The sequence below is a fragment of the Oryctolagus cuniculus genome, chromosome 9 (genome assembly GCF_964237555.1).
Source record: "Oryctolagus cuniculus chromosome 9, mOryCun1.1, whole genome shotgun sequence".
In the NCBI taxonomy this organism is placed as follows: domain Eukaryota; kingdom Metazoa; phylum Chordata; class Mammalia; order Lagomorpha; family Leporidae; genus Oryctolagus; species Oryctolagus cuniculus.
Window position 1 is genome coordinate 124,702,666 of NC_091440.1, and position 20,900 is coordinate 124,723,565.

At 49.4% G+C, this 20,900-nt stretch overlaps 1 protein-coding gene across 4 annotated transcripts in view; it reads left to right on the forward strand.

Annotated features, from left to right (window-relative positions):
• PPFIBP1 (PPFIA binding protein 1) overlaps positions 1-20,900 on the forward strand; it is a 176,265-nt gene that overhangs the window by 45,419 nt on the left and 109,946 nt on the right. For all 4 annotated transcript variants that reach the window (XM_008259470.4, XM_051850901.2, XM_008259471.4 and 1 more), the window contains exon 2: positions 17,686-17,779. The gene's annotated coding sequence lies outside the window, so the exon portion shown is untranslated. The remainder of the gene's footprint in view (positions 1-17,685; positions 17,780-20,900) is intronic.

Below are 20,900 nucleotides of genomic sequence, written 5' to 3' on the forward strand. Positions count from 1 at the left end.
GAGTTCCAGGCCACCGTTTGTCTCGATTATGATGATGGTTATAATCATATTTATTTAATGGAATCATTTGCAGGTTGGAATGAAATAACTCACATAAAAGCAGTACTAGGGGGCCGGTGCTGTGGTGCAGTAGGGTAATCCTCCACCTGCGGCGCCAGCATCCCATATGGGCGCCAGTTTGAGTCCCGGCTGTTCCTCTTCCAATCCAGCTTGCTGCTATGGCCTGGGAAATCAGCAGAACATGGCCCAGGTGCTTGGGCCCCTGCATCCACGTGGGAGACCTGAAAGAATCTCCTGGCTTCTGGCTTCAGATCTGGCTGTTGTGACCATTTGGGAGTGAACCAGCAAAAGAAGACCTTTCTCTCTGTTTTTCTCTCTCACTGTCTGTAACTCTACCTCAAAAAAAAAAAAAAAGGCGGTGCTAGTTCATGGCTACACTCTGCAAAGCCATTGGCACTTGACTTTGAAGGGGCCACAAGCCGGGGACAGTCCCCCGGCCACAGCCAGCGAGGCAGTGAGGCCTTTGGGGCTCATCCCGGAGCTCCAGAGAGAACGTGGCCCTGTGGGTACCAGGACTTGGTGTTTTGTGCAGCCTGCAGCAGCGCCCCCCAGTGCCCGGGCTCCTGACCCACAGAAGCGGGGAGATCATCAGCGGGTGGTGTTGTACTCTGCTCAGATGGCGGCTGTTTGTGGTGTCAGTGGAAGGTGAGTGGTAGAGAAGCCACCTCCTGACACCTGGCCATAGTGACGCTGCATGGAGGCTGCCTCGCTGAGCACTGTGGGTGCTGGGGGCTTGTCTGCTGGCATGTGGGATGTTTCCATACAGTAGGGAAGGCACGCTGTGCTTTGACGGGCACTGGGGATGGACGGGCCCTGCCCCCTTCACAGTTGCACATCCTTTTCCTGCAGCGGGGTCATCTCAGTGCTTTCCCGTGACCAGTGTCCCCTGTGTCCTGGTTACCGCTGCCCTTCTGGCATGGACGTCCACTCAGGAAGGAAGTTTGGGCTGCTGGTTGAGATTTGGAAAGTAGACCTTAGCCATCTTCCCAGAGAGCAAGTCTCCGGATACCTGTCTCCTTGGAGGTTGCTTTTCATGTCTGCCAGCTTTCCTTGCCCACCCCTCCTATCTTCTGTGGTTTTGAGGAGTTTTGAGTTTGGGTCTAGAAGAAGAGCAGAAACGTGCACTCCTGCCCCCTCACCAGCTCTGGGAGCCTCCATGTCCCTGCCCGCAGCCCGCCTGGTGGACCCTGTGTTTCTGGATGTCCAGGGATGGCCCCAAATGTGTTGCAGAGAGAGGGGGAGAGGCAGAGACAGAGATTTTCTGTCTGCTGGTTCACTCCCCAAATGGCTGCAATAGCCAGAGCTGGGCCAGGCCAAAGGCAAGAGCCAGGAGCTTCTTCTGAGTCTCCCATATGGGTGCAGGGGTCCAAGCACCTGAGCCATCTTCTACTGCTTTCCCAGGTGCATTAGCAGGGAGCTGGATCAGAAGTGGAGCAGCTGGGACTCGAACTAGCGCCCATATGGGATGCTGGTGCCTTAGGCGGAAGCTTAACCTATTATGCCACAGTGCCAAATCACAGTATTTAAAAATTTGGAAATCTTCCCCATTCCTTTCCCAGGACTAATCTTTTGTAATTAACACAAATAGAAGTGTTTGCACCCCCTCCCAGACACACGGTGTTCATATACACATGCATATCCAGAAATTTTTTTGGTTTACAAAACTGCACCATCTTGTTGCCCCCCCCCCCTTCTGTAATGTGTCACGAAACGCCATTTCTTTCCTTTTGCAGTGGCTACCCAGAGCTCCGCTGAGCAGATGTAATACATCAGTTTACATCAAGGTCTTTCCACCTACCCATTTTCCCTAGAATGTGGCAGTCAGTGTCCAGCTGCCTGCTTCACTTTGGTTGTCTTGCAAGTGGTGGCACTGGATGGCAAGACTGTATTTAAACTGTGGCTAGGCACTGCTCTTCTGCCCTTCCATACAGTGTAGACTCTCTGGGAGAATGCTCCGAAACTCTTCAAAAAAAATTTACTTGTTCATTTGAGAGTCAGAGAGATGGAGAGGGAGGTTTCCCATCTTCTGGTTCACTCACCAAAGGTCTTCAATGGCTGGGGCTGGGCCAGGCTGAAGCTGGGAGCCTGCAGCTCAGTCTGGATCTCCTGTAGTAGCTGGAAGGGGCCTAACCACTAGAGCCATCACTGCTGCCTCCCAAGGTGTGGAGTAACACGAAGCTGGAATTGGGGGCAGGACTGGGACTTGAACCCAGGGCCCTCCATTATGGGATGTGGGCATCCCAAACTGGCGACTTAACCACTGTGCCACTGCCCCTCCCCCGAAGCGCTTTTTTTTTTTTTGACAGGCAGAGTTAGACAATGAGAGAGAGAGACAGAGACAGAGAGAAAGGTCTTTCTTCCATTGGTTCACCCCCAAAATGGCCACTACGGCTGGCGTGCTGTGCTGATCCGAAGCCAGGAGCCAGGCCCTTCCTCCTGGTCTCCCATGCGGGTGCAGGGCCCATACACTTGGGCCATCCTCCACTGCCTTCCCGGGCCACAGCAGAGAGCTGGACTGGAAGAAGAGCAAATGGGACAGAATCCGGAGCCCCAACCGGGACTAGAACCCGGTGTGCCGGCACTGCAGGTGGAGGATTAGCCTAGTGAGCCGTGGTGCTGGCCCTGAAGCTCTTTTTAAAAAAAAAAAAAAAATTATTTATTTGAAAGGCAGAGTCAGGGGGAGGGAGAGAGAGAGAATGAATCTCTTCTCTCCGTTTGTTCACTCCTCAGATGGCTACAATGGCTGGGGCTGGGCCAAGCAGAAGCCAGGAACGTGGACCCCCATCCAGGTATCCCCCCTGGATGATACTTGGGCCACATACTGCTTGCTTTCTCAGGCGCGTTAGCAGGAAGCTGGGTCAGAAGTGGAGCAGCTGGGACTGGGACTGAAGCTCTCTAGGATGCTGGCACTGCAGATGGCGGCTTAACCTGCTGAGCCACAATGCTAGCACCCCAGGAAACAGTAGTTGAGTCCAAGGGGAGGAACTGGGTGTGTGGACATCAGGAAGGGCAGGAGACTTAATCTTGAGGACGGGTCCTTTGTACCTTGTGAGTCTGGGGCATGGGCATGTGCTGTCTCTTCAGAGAAAGGGGAATGCTGACCCTGTTGGACTTCTTATTCTGCACACCTTTACCAACACAAAAGTTTGTGGGAAACTCATATTATGCAAAAACTATGTGTTGATTTCAAGAACATTTTGGCACCAAGATGCATTTTTTCATTTGATTTTATTTTTCCAAAAAATCTTTGAAATAGCCTCACATTGTATCCTATCACTTTTTAGTACTTGAAACAAAAAGTCTCCTTAAATTTTTTTCTTTCTTTTTCTGAGAGGCACAGGGGCAGAGAGAGAGAGAGAGAGAGAGAGAGAGATCCCATCTGCTGGTTTGTTCCCCAAAATCCTACAATTACTGAGTCTACTGGGCTGAAGCCGGGATTTCCATCCAGGCTGTCAGTGAGGGGATAATAATAATTTCGTAGTTTTTCTCTACATCTGATCTGTTTTGAATGTGTGTGTGTGCATGTGTGTGCATGTGTGTGTGCATGCATGCATGCATGTAACACTTCGAGACGTAGGGCACATGCATACCCCAGAGCCCGGAGCTCAGGCCATGGGCAAGCTGGTCCTAAATGCTGAATTTCTTCTTGGTACGTGTCTCTGATGTGTGAAACGTTGAGAACGCATCCAGCTTGGAACTTTTGATGTCTCCTTCAAAACCTGAGCTCAGAAACCGAGTCCTCTGCATCGGAGAAGAAAGGACGAGTGTTGCCTTTTATCTCCCAAATCATATTCAAGGATGTCTGACGAGACGTCAAGTGTGCAGTTTAAAAATAGTCTTAAACACACGCAGGCCCCGCTTCACAGGGCTCTGGTTCTCCGAATCTGCCTCCTGTGGTCTTGTTTTGCCTTTCCTTTTGAAAGAGAAAGTCTGATTGATTCGGGGAAGTTGCGCAGCAGGGAGGTGCCGCGTAGGAGGGGAATGCTGTGCAGGCCCGCGTCTCTGCTCCCCAGCTCTGCCGTCCAGCTCCACTCACCTTTGATGCGCATCTTTCATCAAGATTCTGATACCGAATTTCAAGTTCCTGCCAGACACATTCCAGTGGAACCTTGTCTCTGCCGCCCTGGCGTCCCCACTCCCTCCTCCTCATCTGCTTCTCGAAGGCCACCAGCTCCCTCCACTCCCCTGTCAAGGCTGAGCGCTGGCTTCCCAGGGAGGTCCCCAGCAGGACTCCAAGTGCCCCGGCTCCCTGCCTCTTGCCACGACTGCCCTGTGACCCTGCGTCCGGCCACTGCCAGGGCGAGTGATGAGTGTCCGCTGTGTTTCCTGCGGCCCAGCAGAGTGTTCCTAGCCCGTTTCCCTCAATGGCTCGTATTTTTCTCCCTGGGTTTCAAGTCGCAGTGTGCAGCCCCTTGACTCTCTAAGGATGATGTCATCTCTTTTTTTTTTTACTGAAAAGGTCTAGGTCAGGGGTCATGAGTTCAGATGCCACCAGAGGCCCTCGAAGTTACTGAACTGAACGAGGCGGTGCACAGGGAGCTGCAAGACGCTGCCAGGTCGGGGCGGCCGTGACTGCTCTCGCTGCTTGTACGCCAGGTCGCCACATCTTCTGTTTGCTGGGGGGAAGTGCAGTTTCCGGTTTGTGACTCAGTCACGTTCGTGACGCTGTGGAGGCTAACAGAGCCCTGGCAGCTACCGCCAGTCTTGGCTCTCCATGTTCCCCTGAGCACCATTTGCATCCGGGGTCACTCATTTCCTTTCTCACGTGTCCGTTGTCTCGTCACCACCACCTGACGTCACCACCACCTGACGTCGGCGTGAAAGCATTCAAGGTGTGCTCTCGGCTAGGCAAGCAGCACGCATCGCTGTTGTCAGCCCTCTTGCCCTGTCTCCTCGTCACGTTGGATTTACTCTGCAGGGGAGCGGCATTCCCCGCCTTCACTTCTTCAGCTGACTTCCTGATTGTGCAGATCCTGAGGTTGTAGGCATCTGGTTTTCCTTTCCCAACGCCGCTTTGCTGTCTGGCTGTACTGGTTCCCCTTGCTCCTTCCTGAACATTCCACAGCTCTGAGATTTCCTTGATGGCCTTCTCCGCACTCGGGCTATGGGTTTGCGGCGTACCGTGACAGGTGCATCACACTGGGCGTCTGGTATGGGATTCATCCTGCCACCTCTCCCCGTCCTCAGCTCCCAGCTCACTTCTGTTTCTGCTAATGGCACTGCTCTTTTTCCTGTTCAAGCTTTTGGAGCTGTCCCCCGGTTCTCTATCATCTTTCCCGTGATTCCAGTCACCAAGTGGTGCTTTGTTCCCCATCTGACATACGGCTGGCTGGTCCATGCCTTCCTTTGAAGGTCTTTGGCTTCTGCTTCAGGGTACAGACAGTTCCTTGTATCTGCCCAGTCTTTCACAGACCCTGATTGCCCCCTGGAAAACCCAACTCTGAGCAACCCACTTCCTGGCTCAGAAAACCTCAAAGGCTGTCAGTCAGCTTCCAGTTCTAGCCCAGTCTCCCTGCCTCGACTTGTCAGGTGTCTTCAGGGTCCAGCCCCTCTCACTGCCCCGCCACGGGTCTTCACCCCAGCCATCTAGGCTTGCAGCCATACCCCAAACACTCCACATGTGTCGACCCCATGTCCTGGGCCCCTCTACCTGGAATTCTCTTCTTCCATCCCTTCTGCTACCCGTTGAAATTCTGCATCTTGCTCAGACTTGCCTCTTGCTCATCGCTTCTTAAAGATCCCCTGTAACTACCCTTAGCTCTAAGTTAGATTTGCCACCTGCTTCCCCACATCTACCTGACCGGCTCATGTGACAGCTGTCATTATATTATGTGATGCCATAACAGAGCTCTCCTATTGGACTCCACGCTTTTCCCCCCAAAAAAGAAACTCTGCCTTATTACAATTTTTTTCAGTAATTTTTTTGTTACTCCCTTCAACATGTAGTCCAGTGGTAGGTACTGAACAGTTATCTTAAATGGGAACTTCTGTTTTATTCCTGATGAAAACATAAGACTATTGACTGTCCCCCCCCCTCTCCTCCGAGAGCCCAGCAGATTAAATGCAGTTTTTACGCTCGACACCAGGCTTGGCACATGATAGACACCCGTCCAGGAAGCACTGCCTCTTCTTTGTCCCTGATATAATGGCACGGTCAGCTCTGTGTTTGGATGCAAAGAAGTGATTCTGCCTGCTATGTGTGAGACGTGGAAGATGCGCTATCACACAGCAGGGCAGTCTGTGCTCAGAAACCCCATGACGAACAGAAGTTGGGCTCATTCCTGGTACAAAAAGCCTTTAATAAAGGTTCTTGGTTTTCAGACTGTCCGGCTGTGTGTGTTTCTCTCAACTGCTCCTTGTCGTGAGAGGCGTGTGACTTTCCCTTAGTAAAATCTATTTCCTCTTTGTGATGGGGAAGCTTTCAGGTCCTCTTGTAGGTTTAACTTAATCAGATATTTTCAAAAATGAGAGGGAGAGGGAGAGAGGGAGAGAGGGAGAGAGAGAGGGAGAGAGGGAGAGAGAGATCTTCTGTCTGCGATGTCCCTCCCCAGTGCCCTGACAGCTGTGGCTGGGCCAGACCCAGGCCCTCCTATATGCACGTGAATGTCAGCAGGCTCCTGCCGGCGCTGACGTTTTTGGCTGGTCCGTTTGGTGGGAGCTGGTTTGGTTAAATGCTGCTGCTGGTGAAATCTGTCCATCTGCTCCCTGAGCCGGTGTGAGCCGTGTCACCTCCCTGTCCATCCAGGAGGCAGGAGGGAGGCGCCCGCCGCCCTGGGCCCCCCGGCCCTCTCTCGTGTGCTGGCTGTGACCTGCAGGCTTCTGGGCCGAGAGAGGGTGCTATTCACGCGATTTTAGTGAACTTGAACTCTTCTGTCACTGCTTAAAAGGAAAGAGGAGTCCGGTGAGATCTTCCATGTGATAGCGGCCATCAGGGCTGACCACGCCCTGCCTGCCAACCACTGCCCCTCTGTCTAAAACACTCTCCCCTCCACATCCCCCACGTGCTGCTGCTCTGTACCACACTCGATCATCATGTGTCTATATTTTCTCTGGGAAATGTAGGGTGTTTCACACCGCCTTGTGTTCACCCCCAAGTTTCTCTTGGCAGTGGCTGTTGAGAAAAGCGGCGAAGGCAGCTGCATTGCACCTGGGGGTACCTGGTGTGTTGCCTGGCTCTGGCTCCTGAGCCCAGCTTTCTGCTAATGCAATCCCTGGAGACAGGGGTGATGGCTCCTGTCATCGGACTCCTGCCACCATGTGTTCCTGGATTGTGTTCCTGGCTCTCCGCTCTGGGCCTGGTCCATCCCCAGCTGTTGCAGGCGTTTGGAGGAGTAAATCAACAAATGGATGCTCTCGCTCTGTCTCTCTACCTGCCTGCCTGTCTCTCAAATAAATAAATGAATAAAAATTCAAAGGAAAATGTAGATCCACAAAAAAGGAAAACAAAGCCACATTCATCTGACATTCTCACATACAGAGACAGCTGCTGAGAACATGTGGGTGTGGGTGGCCAATCCCCGGGGACCCCTCCTTTCTCCCCCATCTCTAATGAGTGGTGTTTCTGATGAGAGACTGCTGTGGGGTCTGTGATGAACAGAAGAAAGTGTTGGAGACCATAGAGGGTTTCCCTCTGGCTGTTTACCTGGTGTGTATATGTGTGTGTGTGTGTGTGTGTGTGTGTGTGTGTATTTTACAAACCAGAGACCCATTAGTGAGTCTTGACTGTTCTGCTGTGCCCTGCAGTATTTGTCACCAACCTATGACCTTGTCCTACTTAAAATCCTGTCCAGTGGGTGCACCTGAGGGTACTTATTGTTAGACATTTGGATTGTTTCCATTTTTCTTGTTATAAATAATATTGGTATGAAAAGTATATAAATTTTTTTTTTGCTTGTTTGGTTATTTAAGCTTAATTCATGTGGGATGCTGGGTCTAAGGCAGTTACATTTTTAAAGCTTTTGATAACCATCACCAATTACCAATTTATCCTCAAAAAAATTACATCCACCAGTTTGGCCCATGCTGCGATGAGAAGGGGAGGGAATGGGAGAAAAGGAGGGGCGATTGTGTGCATAAAGAATTTCCTGGTGGGTTGACAGGGATCAGAAAAGCTTGGGTGTCAGCCTTGGTTTGTATGGGTTTAGAACGTTACCTTTTCCTGTGTTAAAATCTTTCCTGCAGAGGTGAGCTGCGCCTTGTCCCTAGTGTTTTGACTTTGCCCTTACTGATGGTTGGGGCAAATGGATAGGAAAGCAGCAACTGTTTTCTACTAAGTCCTTTTTTTTTTTAGCATTGCATTGGGTTCTCTCTTGAAGACTTAACAAAAGTTTATAGCTCATTGCGTCTTTCCAGCTTTCATGGTAGCAAAAAAAATCAAAGGATCAGGTATTTTAACTGTTATTTTCTTAAAATGATGTATCATTTTTCAGTCTAAATAAATCTATAAAACTCGAGAGATTTATGCAAGCAGAAAGAGTTTTAACAGCAGGTGGCTAGGTAGGACCACTATCTTGTGTACTTCTACTTTATGAAATGCTACGTTAAAATTATTTTATTTATTTGAAAGGCAGAAAGAGAGAGAGAGAGAGAGAATGAAATAGAGTTCACATCTGCTGGCTCATTTCCCAAATGACCGCAACACCTGGAACTGGGCCAGGCTGGAGCTGGGAGCCTGGGACACCACCCAGGTCTCTATGTGTGTGGCAGGAGCTCAGGTACTTGAGCCATCGCCTGCTGCCTTCCCAGGGTGCACAGTAGCAGGAAGCTACAACGAGGAGCCGAACCCAACTCAATTTAGGTGCTCAGATACGGGATGCAGGTGTCCCAAGATGCCGAATGCCTGCCTTGCCGCTGTTTTGAATGCCTTACTCTAAACCTTTACATGTATACTCTTCCTTATGTTACTAGCTTAATTCCTAGGAAACGAGTTGGAAAATCCACCAGTCCATTTGCTGAATACACATGATACAGAGATCATGGTTCATGGCTGACTCGAAAACATATCCACCCCCGGGGGCCAGTGCCAGAGGGAGAGGCCTTACTCCTGCTGGGTCAGCACTGAGACAGCTCCTAGTGGGCTGGCTCCTTTTCCAGATGATGACCTCGCCGTGATGACCTCACTGTGGGGACGTTGCTTCCTGGAGTTCTGCTGGCACGATAGAGCGCTGTATACCAGTGGGCTGAAGTCATTGTTTTTTGTTCCGACAATCACTGTACAAATTTCACATGAGTTGAGAATGCTTGCGGGAGAAGGGTGGTTTGACTTCATAGTTGTGGGGTGATATTGGCAGTAACAGAATAGTTAACGATTTGGTGAAAGTGCTTGATTCAGCAAGATTTCTTGAGTTCGGGTGCAGGAGTTTTGGGTGTAGTGCAGACGTTTCTTGTACATTCCTCATAGGGATGGAACACGTGCCATAATAACTGAACATTACTGTAAAGTGTGTGCCCCAAACTTGACAGAAACCCACTGCTGAGCTCTGTTGTTCTGTAAATCTTATGTTATAGTCCAGAATATTTTCATGGAAATTCCAGTACATTATTATGTAAGTTGTGTGCTAGTCTATAATATTTCGTATGCTGTTTTAGTGCAGTGTTATGGAAATTCCTGCACTGTAGTCCATAATGTTTTAAACTGTTTGCCACAAAGAAAAGTTGGTGTGCTGGGAAGCTGAACCCTCACCCTCAGGCCCCAGCACTCTGTCCCATACAACACACAAGTGTGCGTATGTTTATTTCCATATATAACTTTATGGCAGATTGTAATCATGTCAGCCAAAAATGTTTAAAGAATAGCAACTTTTGAATTCCCAGACTGTTCAGAATCTTTGAATTAGAATCTTCCTGTGGAAAATTAAAATTGATTTGCCAGTATTGGCAAAGAAAGCTGGCAAGCCCTTACCGAATGCTACAAATATGATTGAGAAGCAGCGTGCTCATTTAAAAACACGTGGGCCTTGTTGGAAGCAGTATGTCAATAGACACTGCACACGCTCACATTCCGGAACCTCGAGGGAGAGTGACCCTCTGGTGACTTTGAACTGGGCAGAGGAAGTGGGTTCACTGAGGACTTGGGGACATTCGCTGGTGAAGTTACTCATTCAGCTTGTATGTCCAGCATGGAAAACAGGATGTGTGGAGGAAAGATCCAAAAAGCCTTTGTCCATTCTTAGTCTGCAAATAGCACAACATGCCTGTGGCCTATTCCTCTCTCCCGCGTCCACTTATTTTCTGGCCTAGGGCCGTCACCCTCTTGTGCCACTCACTTGGGCTTTACTTCCAGCATTAGCACTGGCCATTGGCCTTTTTTGGACTGACCCACGAAGAAGTAAGTTTTCAGTTTGCTCGTAAGAATTACTACTGGATAGGAAGAAAAATGCTGTGTTGGAATCCAAGTGTTGGTGGGTAGACCCCAAGTAACTAGCCACACAGCAGCTCAAGCTCGTGACTTGTTTCTCAGAGGTGGGGCTTTCATGCAGTGGTCAGGATACCAAGGGTTGCCCGTATCCCATATTGGAGTCCCAGCAGTCAAATACCAGCTCCACTCCCAGCTCCAGCTTCCTGCCAGCGCACGCTCTAAGAGGTAGCAAGTGATGGCTCAGGTACTTGGGTCTCTGCCACCCATGTAGGGGACCTGGATTGAATTCTTGCTCCCAACTTTGCGCTGACCCAGCCTCAGCTGTTCGGGACGTTTGGGGAGTAAACCAATGCAGTAGGTGGGATCGCCCTTTCTCTGTCTCTATCTCTCTGCCTTTCAAATAAATAAAAATGTACAGATTTGCTTCTCAGCTAAACATAGTACTTAACAGGGATCCTAAATCTAAGAAGTTTTAAAAAGATTTGTTTATTTTATTTATTTGAAAGGCAGATTGACAGAGAGAGAGAGATATCTTGTATTTGCTGGTTCACTCCCCAAATGGCCGCAGTAACTGGACTGGGCTATGGTGAAGCCAGGAGCCAGGAACTCCCACTTGGGGTGGTAGGAACTCAAGTACTAAGCTGTCATATGCTGCTTTCCAGGTGCATTAGCAGGGAGCTGGGTGGGAAGCTGAGTAGCCAAGACTCAAACCAGCACTCCAGTATGGAACGTGAACTTCTCAAGTGGCAACTTAACCTGCCGCACCACAACACGCCCCTCTCCTCTCAGTCTAAAACTTGAAAATGCCAAAGGTCTATTTGGAAGAGTATTATATGACAGCAAAATCTTACTGTGAAAGTGGAAGATACTGTTGGGATATTTAAGCAGTAAAAATTAATGAATGGATGAATGGGCGGTGGAAATAGTAAATCCTCTTGGCCATGAGAATGACCACATAGGGACATATGTGAAAAGGACACAGAGAAAAGGAGAAGCAGAGAGAGAGAGAGAGCGAGCACATGAGAGAGAGAGATCTTCCATCCGTTGGTTCACTCCCCAACTGGCCGCAATGGCCGGAGCGGCGCTGATCTGAAGCCAGGAGCCAGGAGCTTCCTCCAGGTCTCCCACATGTGTGCAGGGGCCCAAGCACTTCGGCCATCTTCTACTGCTTTCCCAGGCCATAGCAGAGAGCTGGATCGGAAGTGGAGCAGCCAAGTCTTGAACTGGCGCCCATATAGGACGCTGGCACTGCAGGCGGCAGCTTTACCTGCTACGCCACATTGCTGGTCCCTCCATTTGCTCTTAACTTCAATTCCTGCAAACCATATTCTACTCCAAGCGAGTCAGGGTTTTGGGCCCAGGTCTGTCTGGCTCTGAAGTCTGTGACCCAAACCTTCATCCTATATGATCCTCCCGTGAACTCTAGAAACTGAAGCGCTCAGTGGGGTTCCAGTTCAGTGATGGACTCTTCCTAACGTCTTTCTAGATTTGCTAGTGGAAGTTCTGTAGCAATTGAAACTTTTGTATATAACTTGAGTTTTCAACCTTTTGTGGACCTGTTTCCTCTGCTGGATTATAAGGGATGATCCTTTGGGCAAAAAATGCAAATTACACCCCACACTATGTAGCACAGAGATTTGGCCTGTACACTCCGTGTGATGTTGGCAGAAGAGCAAATGGGATCTTTTGCAGAGGGTACAACATGAATGTGGCCTCAGAGGTAGGAGTAGGAGTGGTCTGGTCTTCAGAAAGTTCATGAAAATGCTTATTAAAAAAAAAAAAAAAACAACTGGGGTCGGCATTGTCGCTTAGTGGGTAAAGCTGCCACCTGCAGTGCCAGCATCCCCTGTGGGTGCTGGTTCGAGTCCTGGGTGTTCCACTTCTGATCGAGTTCTCTGCTATGGCCTGGGAAAGCAGTAGAAGATGGTCCAAGCGCTTTGGCCCTTGCACCTGCATGGGAGACCCAGAAGAAGCTCCTGGCTCCTGGCTTCGGATCAGCGCAGCTCCGGCCATTGCAGCCATCGGGGGAGTGAACCAGCAAAAGGAAAATCTTTCTCTCTCTCTCTATCTCTCCTTCTCTGTGTAACTCTGACTTTCAAATAAATAAATAAATCTTTAAAAAAAAATCATGCATGGCTTTCAATATTTTCTTTTGCACCAAAAGAGACTTAGCATTGAATTCCATTTTTCACAAATGGCAATTCAAGACTAGCTTGACTCAAAAGATACCTCAGGGGTGGGAGTTTAGCATAGCAGTTGAGACACGCTTGGCACGCTAGGTCCTGTGTTGGAGTGCCTGGGTTCGAGTCCTGGCTCCACAGCTGGTTCCAGCTTCTTTCTGAAACACAGTCTGGGAGGCAGCACGTGATGGCCCAAGTAGTCGGGTTCCTGCTACCCACATGGGAGACCCAGTGGAGTTCCTGACTCTCAACTTCAGCCTGGCCACGTCTCAACTGTTGCAAACATTTGGGGAATGCATCAGTGGTTGGAAGAACTTTCTCAGCCTGTCTTTGTCTCTTTGCCTTTCAAATAAATAAAATAAATGAATTGTAGAGAGAGAGGTGACTCAGAGCGTCTCTGGCTGCACATGAACTGGTGATAGGTATTTTAATAGTGTATTCTCTCCCTGTCCATCTGGAGCCGCATCAACCTGTTTTTCAGTACAGAAGGGCACTGGGTGACATGTAGATGACACATTTCCTCCGGAGAGTCCAGGGAACTTCAGGAAGTGAAGGGATTTTTTTCCTGGACATGTGATAATAGTTGTGTCTGGGTTGAGTCCTTCTTGCCGGGCCAATCTTTCCATAATTCCTGTTGATGTTTATTTAGCTTTTTTCCCAGATGGAAACTCAGTGGAGGATAAGACTAGATGGGAATAAATCTGGATGATGTCGGGTCTCTCTTCTTCATGCTGGAGGCCTGACGTGCTTAGAGAGGCCTTACTTAGCAAGGAAAGGTGGACGTTGCCAGCGAGTTGGGATCTTTGATTGCTTATGATCAGAATAAAGGTGAGGATGGGCTTGTACCTCCCAGTGTTCGCAGGTCAGCTTTCATCTGAGAGTGGACCTCAGTGTCTACGAAGTCCATTCTGTATTCCTGTTTAGAGGACCCTTGCCCTAAGCTGTGCAGAAGTGTGCTCCACTCTGTTTACCTAACCAACCTTTGAGACTTAGGTAGAGTTTGTGTGATACCAGCCGTGGAGCCGGGTGGCCTCGTCTCTGGCCCTGGCTCTCTTACTCCGTAACCGGGCAGGTGACATGACTCCTCTGCCTGACCTTCCTCATTTGTGCAGTGGGGACATTTTCCTTTGCACGTGGGGTCTCATTCAGTGTTACACTCATTTCATTATTGATCTTCTAGAAGGCCTTTAAGTTAGTGTCAGGCGTCAACGTTCCCAGTGAATATTGGCGATTAGTGTATTGTAAGTGAGATTAGGGGCTGGTGTTTGGTCTAGCAGTTAAGAGGAAGAGGAGGCTGCCCATGTCTCATGTCCGAGTGCCTGGGTGCAGGTTCTGGCTGTAGCTCTTGACTCCGGATTTCTGCTAATCCAGACCCTGGGGAGCAGTGGTGGGGTTCAGCTGATTGGGTTCCTGCCACCCATGTGGGAGACCTGCACTGAGCTAATGGCTCCCTGGCTTTGGCCTCACCTGTGTGGACATTTGGGGAGTTGAACTAGCAGATGGGAGATTTCGGGCTCTCTGCCTCTCAAATATATAAACAAAAAATAAAAATAAATAAATACATGAAAAAATTAAAGCAGCTAAAGGTTAAGTGACTTAGGTTGTTATCCAGGAGTATGATTAAAACAGGGTGAGTGAGCAGTTTTTATTTCAAGACTTGGTCCTCCTTTCAAGCAGACGTCAGCAAATGTATTCTGAAAGGGTCAGGTAGTACACATTTTGTCCTTGGTTGACCCTGGGTCTCTGGCTGCTGCTGCCCAGGTCTGTCACAGTGTCCACAGTGTGTGAGTGGATGGGCGTGGCTGCATTTTATTTACAAGATAAATGCAGCCTTAAGGAGTTGGCTTCAGACACTGAGATGATCTACAAGAGGCTTGATTTTCATGTCGTTGAAAGCATGAAGTGCGCATTCTTAGACACAGTCCCATCACTTCCTAATGATTTTGTTTAACATGGTACTCTCTGTGTAGATGGTCATCCTTTAGACTAGCAAGGGGATTTGGAAAATGAGCAATAGTAATAAATGTGTTTTCTGTCTCAAAGGAATCTGTAGAAGTCACTTGGAGGGTTTTATTGGAATTTGAAACCCAGAGTGAGCAAGATGCTATAAGGGCTTATTTTGTTAAACGGACACAAATATCCACTGTGTTTTTTCTTCTTCTGCCATCTCGGTATGGCAAAGGTTTCTGAGTCAGATTCAGAGCTGCCCGTGACTGTGCGGGGATAACACTGCGGGCTTTTCTTCTAGAAATGCTGTCTGCCCAGGTTTGGAGTTCGAACGGCTGCCTTTGCAGGTTAATAAGGCGTCCTTGTTTTCACATGGCACTTGCCAGGCAGCCTGTCTGTGAGCGGTTGTTGGTCTGTAGTTAGAGCTGAGCGTTCTTCCTGAGGAAGTGAGTAAAGCCCCTTGCATTCGACCAGAACTGGGTAACAAAGAACATCTTTGACTCATTTAAAGGAGACCTCTGACGAACACAGAAAAAATAGAATGGGTCATGTTTGTAAATGTGCATGTGTTCGGTCCTGGTTGGACAAGGAATCAGGAGTCCTGTGCTGGGAGTTGGGGGGCGGGGTGGGGGTGGGGATAGGATGGAGTCAGTGCTTCAAGTTCACGCAGATTGTCCTGGAGCAAGTTCAGGCAGCATGTGCTTTGTCCTAGTGCTCCTTCTTTAGTTAGCTTTGGCTTGGAACATGCTGTTTTGCATGAAGTGTTCTAGATCATTAATACAGTTTTTCTTCTTTTAAAACCCTTGCACTAAGTTTCTCCTTTCTCTCTGCTGTCCAAGAGCTCAGATGTGCGTCCTGCAGCCAGGCGGATGGGGATGGACTGGGGCAGGGTCTGGGAATGGGCTGACTTACATCCGTGGCATCTTGCTCTCACTTCCTGCTGGAGCTCCCTAGTCCATCCTGGTCTGTTGTCTGCTACTACAACACAGTACCTGAGGCAGGTGAAGTTATAAGGAAAGGAAGCTGCTTTTGACTCATGGTCTCAGTGATCCAAGAGCATGGTGCCCACCTGGGCTTGCGGTGATGGCCTCGTGGTAGACGGCACCCCATGGCGGGCATGGGTGTGAAAGAGAACGAGAGCAGTCCCGTGGTGGGAGAGGAAACCAGGGAGGGCAGCGGGCTTGTTCTTGTAGAACAGTCAGCTCTCATGGAAGCTCCTGTGAGACCTAACCCGGGCCACGGGACCAGCATTAATCCCTTCCAGAAGGTGGTCAGGGCCCAGTCACCTGCTCACCTCTTAAAGGCTCAGCCGTCTTGCAGTAGCACGGCATTGGTAGAAGAAGCTTCAGTGTGAGTTGTGGCAAAGCATTTCCAAACCACAGCGCCACCTCTGGAGCCTCTGCAGGCTCCCCCACCCGCAGCCCACCCCTCGGTGCTTGTTCACCCTCGGGGAGCTGTAGGTGTCCTTTGTTCGATCCGCTGTTCCAGGGCAGGGATGAAGGTGCTGAGTGAGGAAGGAAGAGAAGGCCCAGGCTCTGCCTCCTGGCTGGGCTGACCTGTGCTCTGGGCCCTGAAACTGGACATCACGTTTTCCCTGAAGACTCTATTAGAGATGGTGGTTAGATTTTGGTGTGTTGTCAGCTCATGGAGATTTTTTTGCACCCGCTTTTGAGGAACTTATGATTTGGTTGCATTGACTGTTCCAACCCTATTCTTAGCAGCAGAGGGTACTGCTTCCCTAACTAAATCTTGCATTGAAACACTTAAGAGATCAAAGTGAAACAGCTCTGGCCAGGGAGATACAGACCCTCGTTCCTGCCTCGGTTCTCAGAGGCCACTGTAGGGTTAGGTTCCTAGCAGCCGCTCGGTGACCTCACTGTTCACTTTGGACATCCCCCTAGTGCCTCGGTGTACATCATTAACAGCTCAGAACGTGTCGGATTGTGGCCAGAGGGTGGTACCCTGGCGGTATGTGAAGTTGGCTGCAGGAGAGGCACCATGGACCAGTGCTTTCCTGGTGTGACTTGAGGGCGTGTTGGGAAATTCCTCCCGGACTGCCTGCACCCGCCAGTTATGCCTGGGACTCTGCTGTCAGTCATGCATTTTATTGCAGTGTTGAATACCTGTAGGAAGGAAGGCTACCCAGTGGGTTATTATCACCTTGGAGCTGATCCTGTGGCTTCTCTCCTGGATTCCACATCCCTGGATCCCCAGAAGGGCACCCGGAAGAGGGAGACAGCTGCTCTCTCTGTCATAATTTTGTTAGGTACTGGCCTTGAGTGTGTGTGCATTTGAAGGACATGTGTAGCAGTGTCTTTTTGTTTATATGTTGGGGACGCCTTGCTTTCTCATTGGCTTGGAGGTGGTTTTGAGATACTTGAAGAGTGAGCACTTCAAAAGGCCCTTTGCCCGTTTTCAGCTCTTCCCTTACTACCCAAATGGATTTTATTATTGTAGCATGGCGGAACAGGGTGCCCATATATGTTAGTGGGAATTTCTTCTGAAGTGTGAGTTATTTAAAGAAACCCAAGTCTGAAAAACAGTGCGTGTGTTTTTACATGCTGTTTCTACATACACGTTGTCTATATAGTGTTCCTGCTGGACAGAAAAATAATAAATTAGTTGCAGGCATTTCCTTTTTTTTTTTTTGACCTCAATTAACATTGTCAAATCATAGTTCATTCGTTGACTCAGTAAATGGTCACAGAGTGCCTGCCATGTGCCAGGTGCTTTGTGCTGAGAAGACTGATGGTGGTGCTTCTGGCAGAAAATCAGACTCTAAGTACTGGTTGAGGTTGTCTAGTTACTGAGGAAGGAAAGAAGAGATGGAAGAAGGACGGGAGAAGTGGGAGGCGGGGCAGGTGGCAGGAAGTCCTGCCTGACCTCTCAGAAGGCCTCTTGCCTGCACATTTCAACCCTTCTTACCCCAGAATAAAGTTTTCTTTTAATTACATTGCCACAGATTTATTTGAAGTCCCCTAGTATGTATTTGCTTCTTTTTAATTATACCTCTTACCTCATTTGCTATTCTTTGCTTCTGTAATAATTGGCCACGGAGAGCCTTGCTTTCTCCCCCTGGTGTGCCGTAATTTGAAATTATTTTTAATCTGTCATTTCATTGTCTTTTTTTTTTTTTTCCAGTGTAAACAAACTTGTACGGATCACTTTGCTAAGTCCATTCAACGTTGGAAGAGCTGGAAAAAAAATCAATATTTAATTTGCGGCTTTTAAAAACGTGAGTAGTCTGACCCTTTGCCACTGTCGCCTTCTGACGTCGTGGAGGCTTGTGTGTAGTGAGCTTTCCTGGCTGCTCAGCGTGTGCACATTTTCCCCAGTCCTAAAGCTACCTGAAGAGAGTCAGTCTGTCTACTGAGTCCTTGAGCATCTGGGACCCGTCTGACCTTAGCTACTTTTGAACTCTCGGAGTGACGTGACTCAACTCGCAGAGTGATGTGACTCAGGCCTTGGGCATGTCGTGGCAGCCGGTGAGCGCGTCTTCCTGTGGCACTGAGAAAGAACATGCCTCCTGGAAGCTCCGGCTGACCCACGAGCGACCCAGGAGGCTTGGAGAAGGCAGGTGGCAGCTTCCCCATTCCTCTTGCTCAGTCATGTCTGTGCTGCCTTGAGCTTCTGACAAGCAAGTGATGGATGAGATTCAGTGGTCACCATGCACTCGTGTCCGAAACGCTTGTCACATTGCCCTGCCGCTATTACCTTGGCTTCATGGCAGCCTTGCAAAGTGGGAGGCAAGATTTTGGTGAGCCAGACCAGGATACTGAGGGTCAGAGAGAGGAAAGGCTCGGGCCGCTGGTCACGTGGCTGTGAGTGTGAACACAGAGCTGCCTGGGTTTTGCTTGCTTGCCAAACCTCAAGTGGTGTTTAATGCTCTTCTGCCATGAGTGTCAGAAGGAGTCTGGAACTTTCTGGGTCATGTTCATAGGAACGTGATCCTAACCCTGCTAAACTAGGAAGGCACTCTTGGTAGCTCCCTCCCGTGCCTGGACAGAGTGGAGGGTCTGATGTTCAGTCCTGGCCCTTCCGTGGAGTTCCTCGGTGACCTTGAGATGGTTGAGCTCCATGGGAAACAATCACTCTCAGGCCAGCCAGGCAGAATAGGCCAGCCATGTTCATGGATCCCTTTATATCAGCTTGTGGTTGAAGTGTCTTAACACGGAAGAAGGTATGCACTGGCTGAGCCAATGGCTTGATGGAATCACCATCACACGGTGGGCATGCTCAGTCCCAGTGCCTGGACTCCTCCACTCCCCACGCCACCAGGAATAACTGACTCCTGACTTCTAGTATGTCCCTCATTTTGCCTCTTTGTAAAATTGGTAAGTAGGGTCACGCAGACTGTGACCCGGCTGATTTTGCTTGTTAGATTTGTGAAATTCATCCTTGATGTTGCATGTCATTTTTTTTTCTCTCCCTGCTTTGTTGAGATTCCATTGCATGTCTGCTGTACAGTTGCTGCACGCTTAGGTGGTGTCCCGTTTGGACAAACTGCTCTGAGGGTATTTTTGTACCTGTCGTCTGGTGACGGTTGGATTTGGTTTGTCCAAGCACTGCTTGGTCATTTAGATCAGCAGTGACGCTGGTTGGAGGCAGCTGAGTGATTCGTGCGCTTCTGTGTAAGGGTAGTGTGCTTGCCACTTGGGGGAAGGAGGTGCTTTAGTAGATGACCCTGGGGGGGCGTGGCCGGGTGGAAACCCGCTCTGGAATGGGTGTCATGGGGTGAGGGTGATTCCCTGATTCCCTGGCAGGGAAGGGCTTCTTTTTTTTTTTTTTTTTTTTTTAAATTTTATGTATTTGAGAGAGAGAGAGGGAGATTGATCTTGCATCCCCTGGTTCACTCCTCAATGTGCACAACTCTGGGGACTGGGCCAGGCTGAAGTCAGGAGCCCAACTTCAGTCTAGGTGTCCCTGGATTGAGCCATCAGTGTAGCCGTCACTTGCTGTCTTCCAAGGGAGCATATTATCAGCAAACTGCATGAGAGCCAGCACTTGAACCCAGGCACTCCAGGATGGGATGCAGGCGTGCCTAGGGGTGTCTTCTGTGCCGAACGCCCATTCCCAGAGGCAGGGCACAGGGAGGGATTCCAGAGGGGAAGAGAGGACGGCTGCAGAGGAGAGAAGCGTCTGGTCTGGGCTTCTGGAGGAGCCGTCAGGCAGCTCACCCGCTGCATCCGGAGCCTGGGAGGTGGCAGCCTGGGGGCAGACCCCGCTCAGAAGACCACGGGTGTTTGGGGAGACGAGTAATCAGTGGTGATTTGATGGAGCAGGCTGGAACTCGGCGCTCTCAAGAGCGTTTTCCCCAAGATTCATTCCATCTAACTTTTGAAAAACCAGTCCCTCAAGCATGAATCTTGAGACAAGCATTTACTTATTTAATCGAATTAGCAAACTAGGAAAAAATAGATTTTTCCAGACAAGTGTGAGAACTCTGCTGGGAGAGCATGCTGCGTTCCCATCACAGGTCTCAAGTTTTCCTGCCCCGTGACCTCACGGACCAGCTTCCTCGTCTGGGAAATGGGGATATTACTATGCCCGCTTGGGGCATAGTAATGGGGATATTACCATGCCCTGGTCATTTGCTGTGACAGTCTGCTATTGCTATGGGGGAGGGGGTTAGCAGCATGCTACTGGACACATGCCATTAGCGACTGACCATCATAGCCATTGTTCTTATTATTTCTCTCATTCTTCTTACTAATATTACCTTGTACTAATCTGCTTTGTAAGAGTTGTCAGGTCGTTTTTTAAAACGATGAGGCTTAGTGGTGTGTGTGTGTGTTTGTGTGTGTGTATTTTAAGCATGATGAACACCAGCAAAAATATTTTCCTTCTGGCCTCACCTTAAACTGAAACTCGGAGGAAGGACGAAGGGAAGCGTTGGTTCACATGCCCCTGGCACGTCGCTCTGCAGGGTGAGTCAGTGGCGGCACCCTTGGTTGGCTGATCTGGTCTGTGTGGTTAGTTTAAGAAGAGACCAGGGTTGCTGAGCTTAGTGGGAAAGTGGTGTCATTTTGCACAGAGGAAAATGGTCATTTTATACATTATATTCTTAACTCTTGCCAGGCGTTTTGCAGAGAAGTGTCTTGATTTATCAAGGAGTCTGAGGACAGCCTGTGTGGGTGGGTGGCTGAACACCACGGCCAGCCATGTAGGGTGATTCCCAGCTGGCTGTGATCAGTGATCCCTTTCCACTAGCCGGTGAGTGCTGGCTAGCCCGGGGGGCTCACGGTGCACACCAGACTTGATTTTCCCCTCCCTGAGCTGTGATCTAACAAATGAGTAATGTAGTATTCTGAAAAGAAAACATTTAAAGAGTTATTTATTTATCTGAGAGGGAGAGA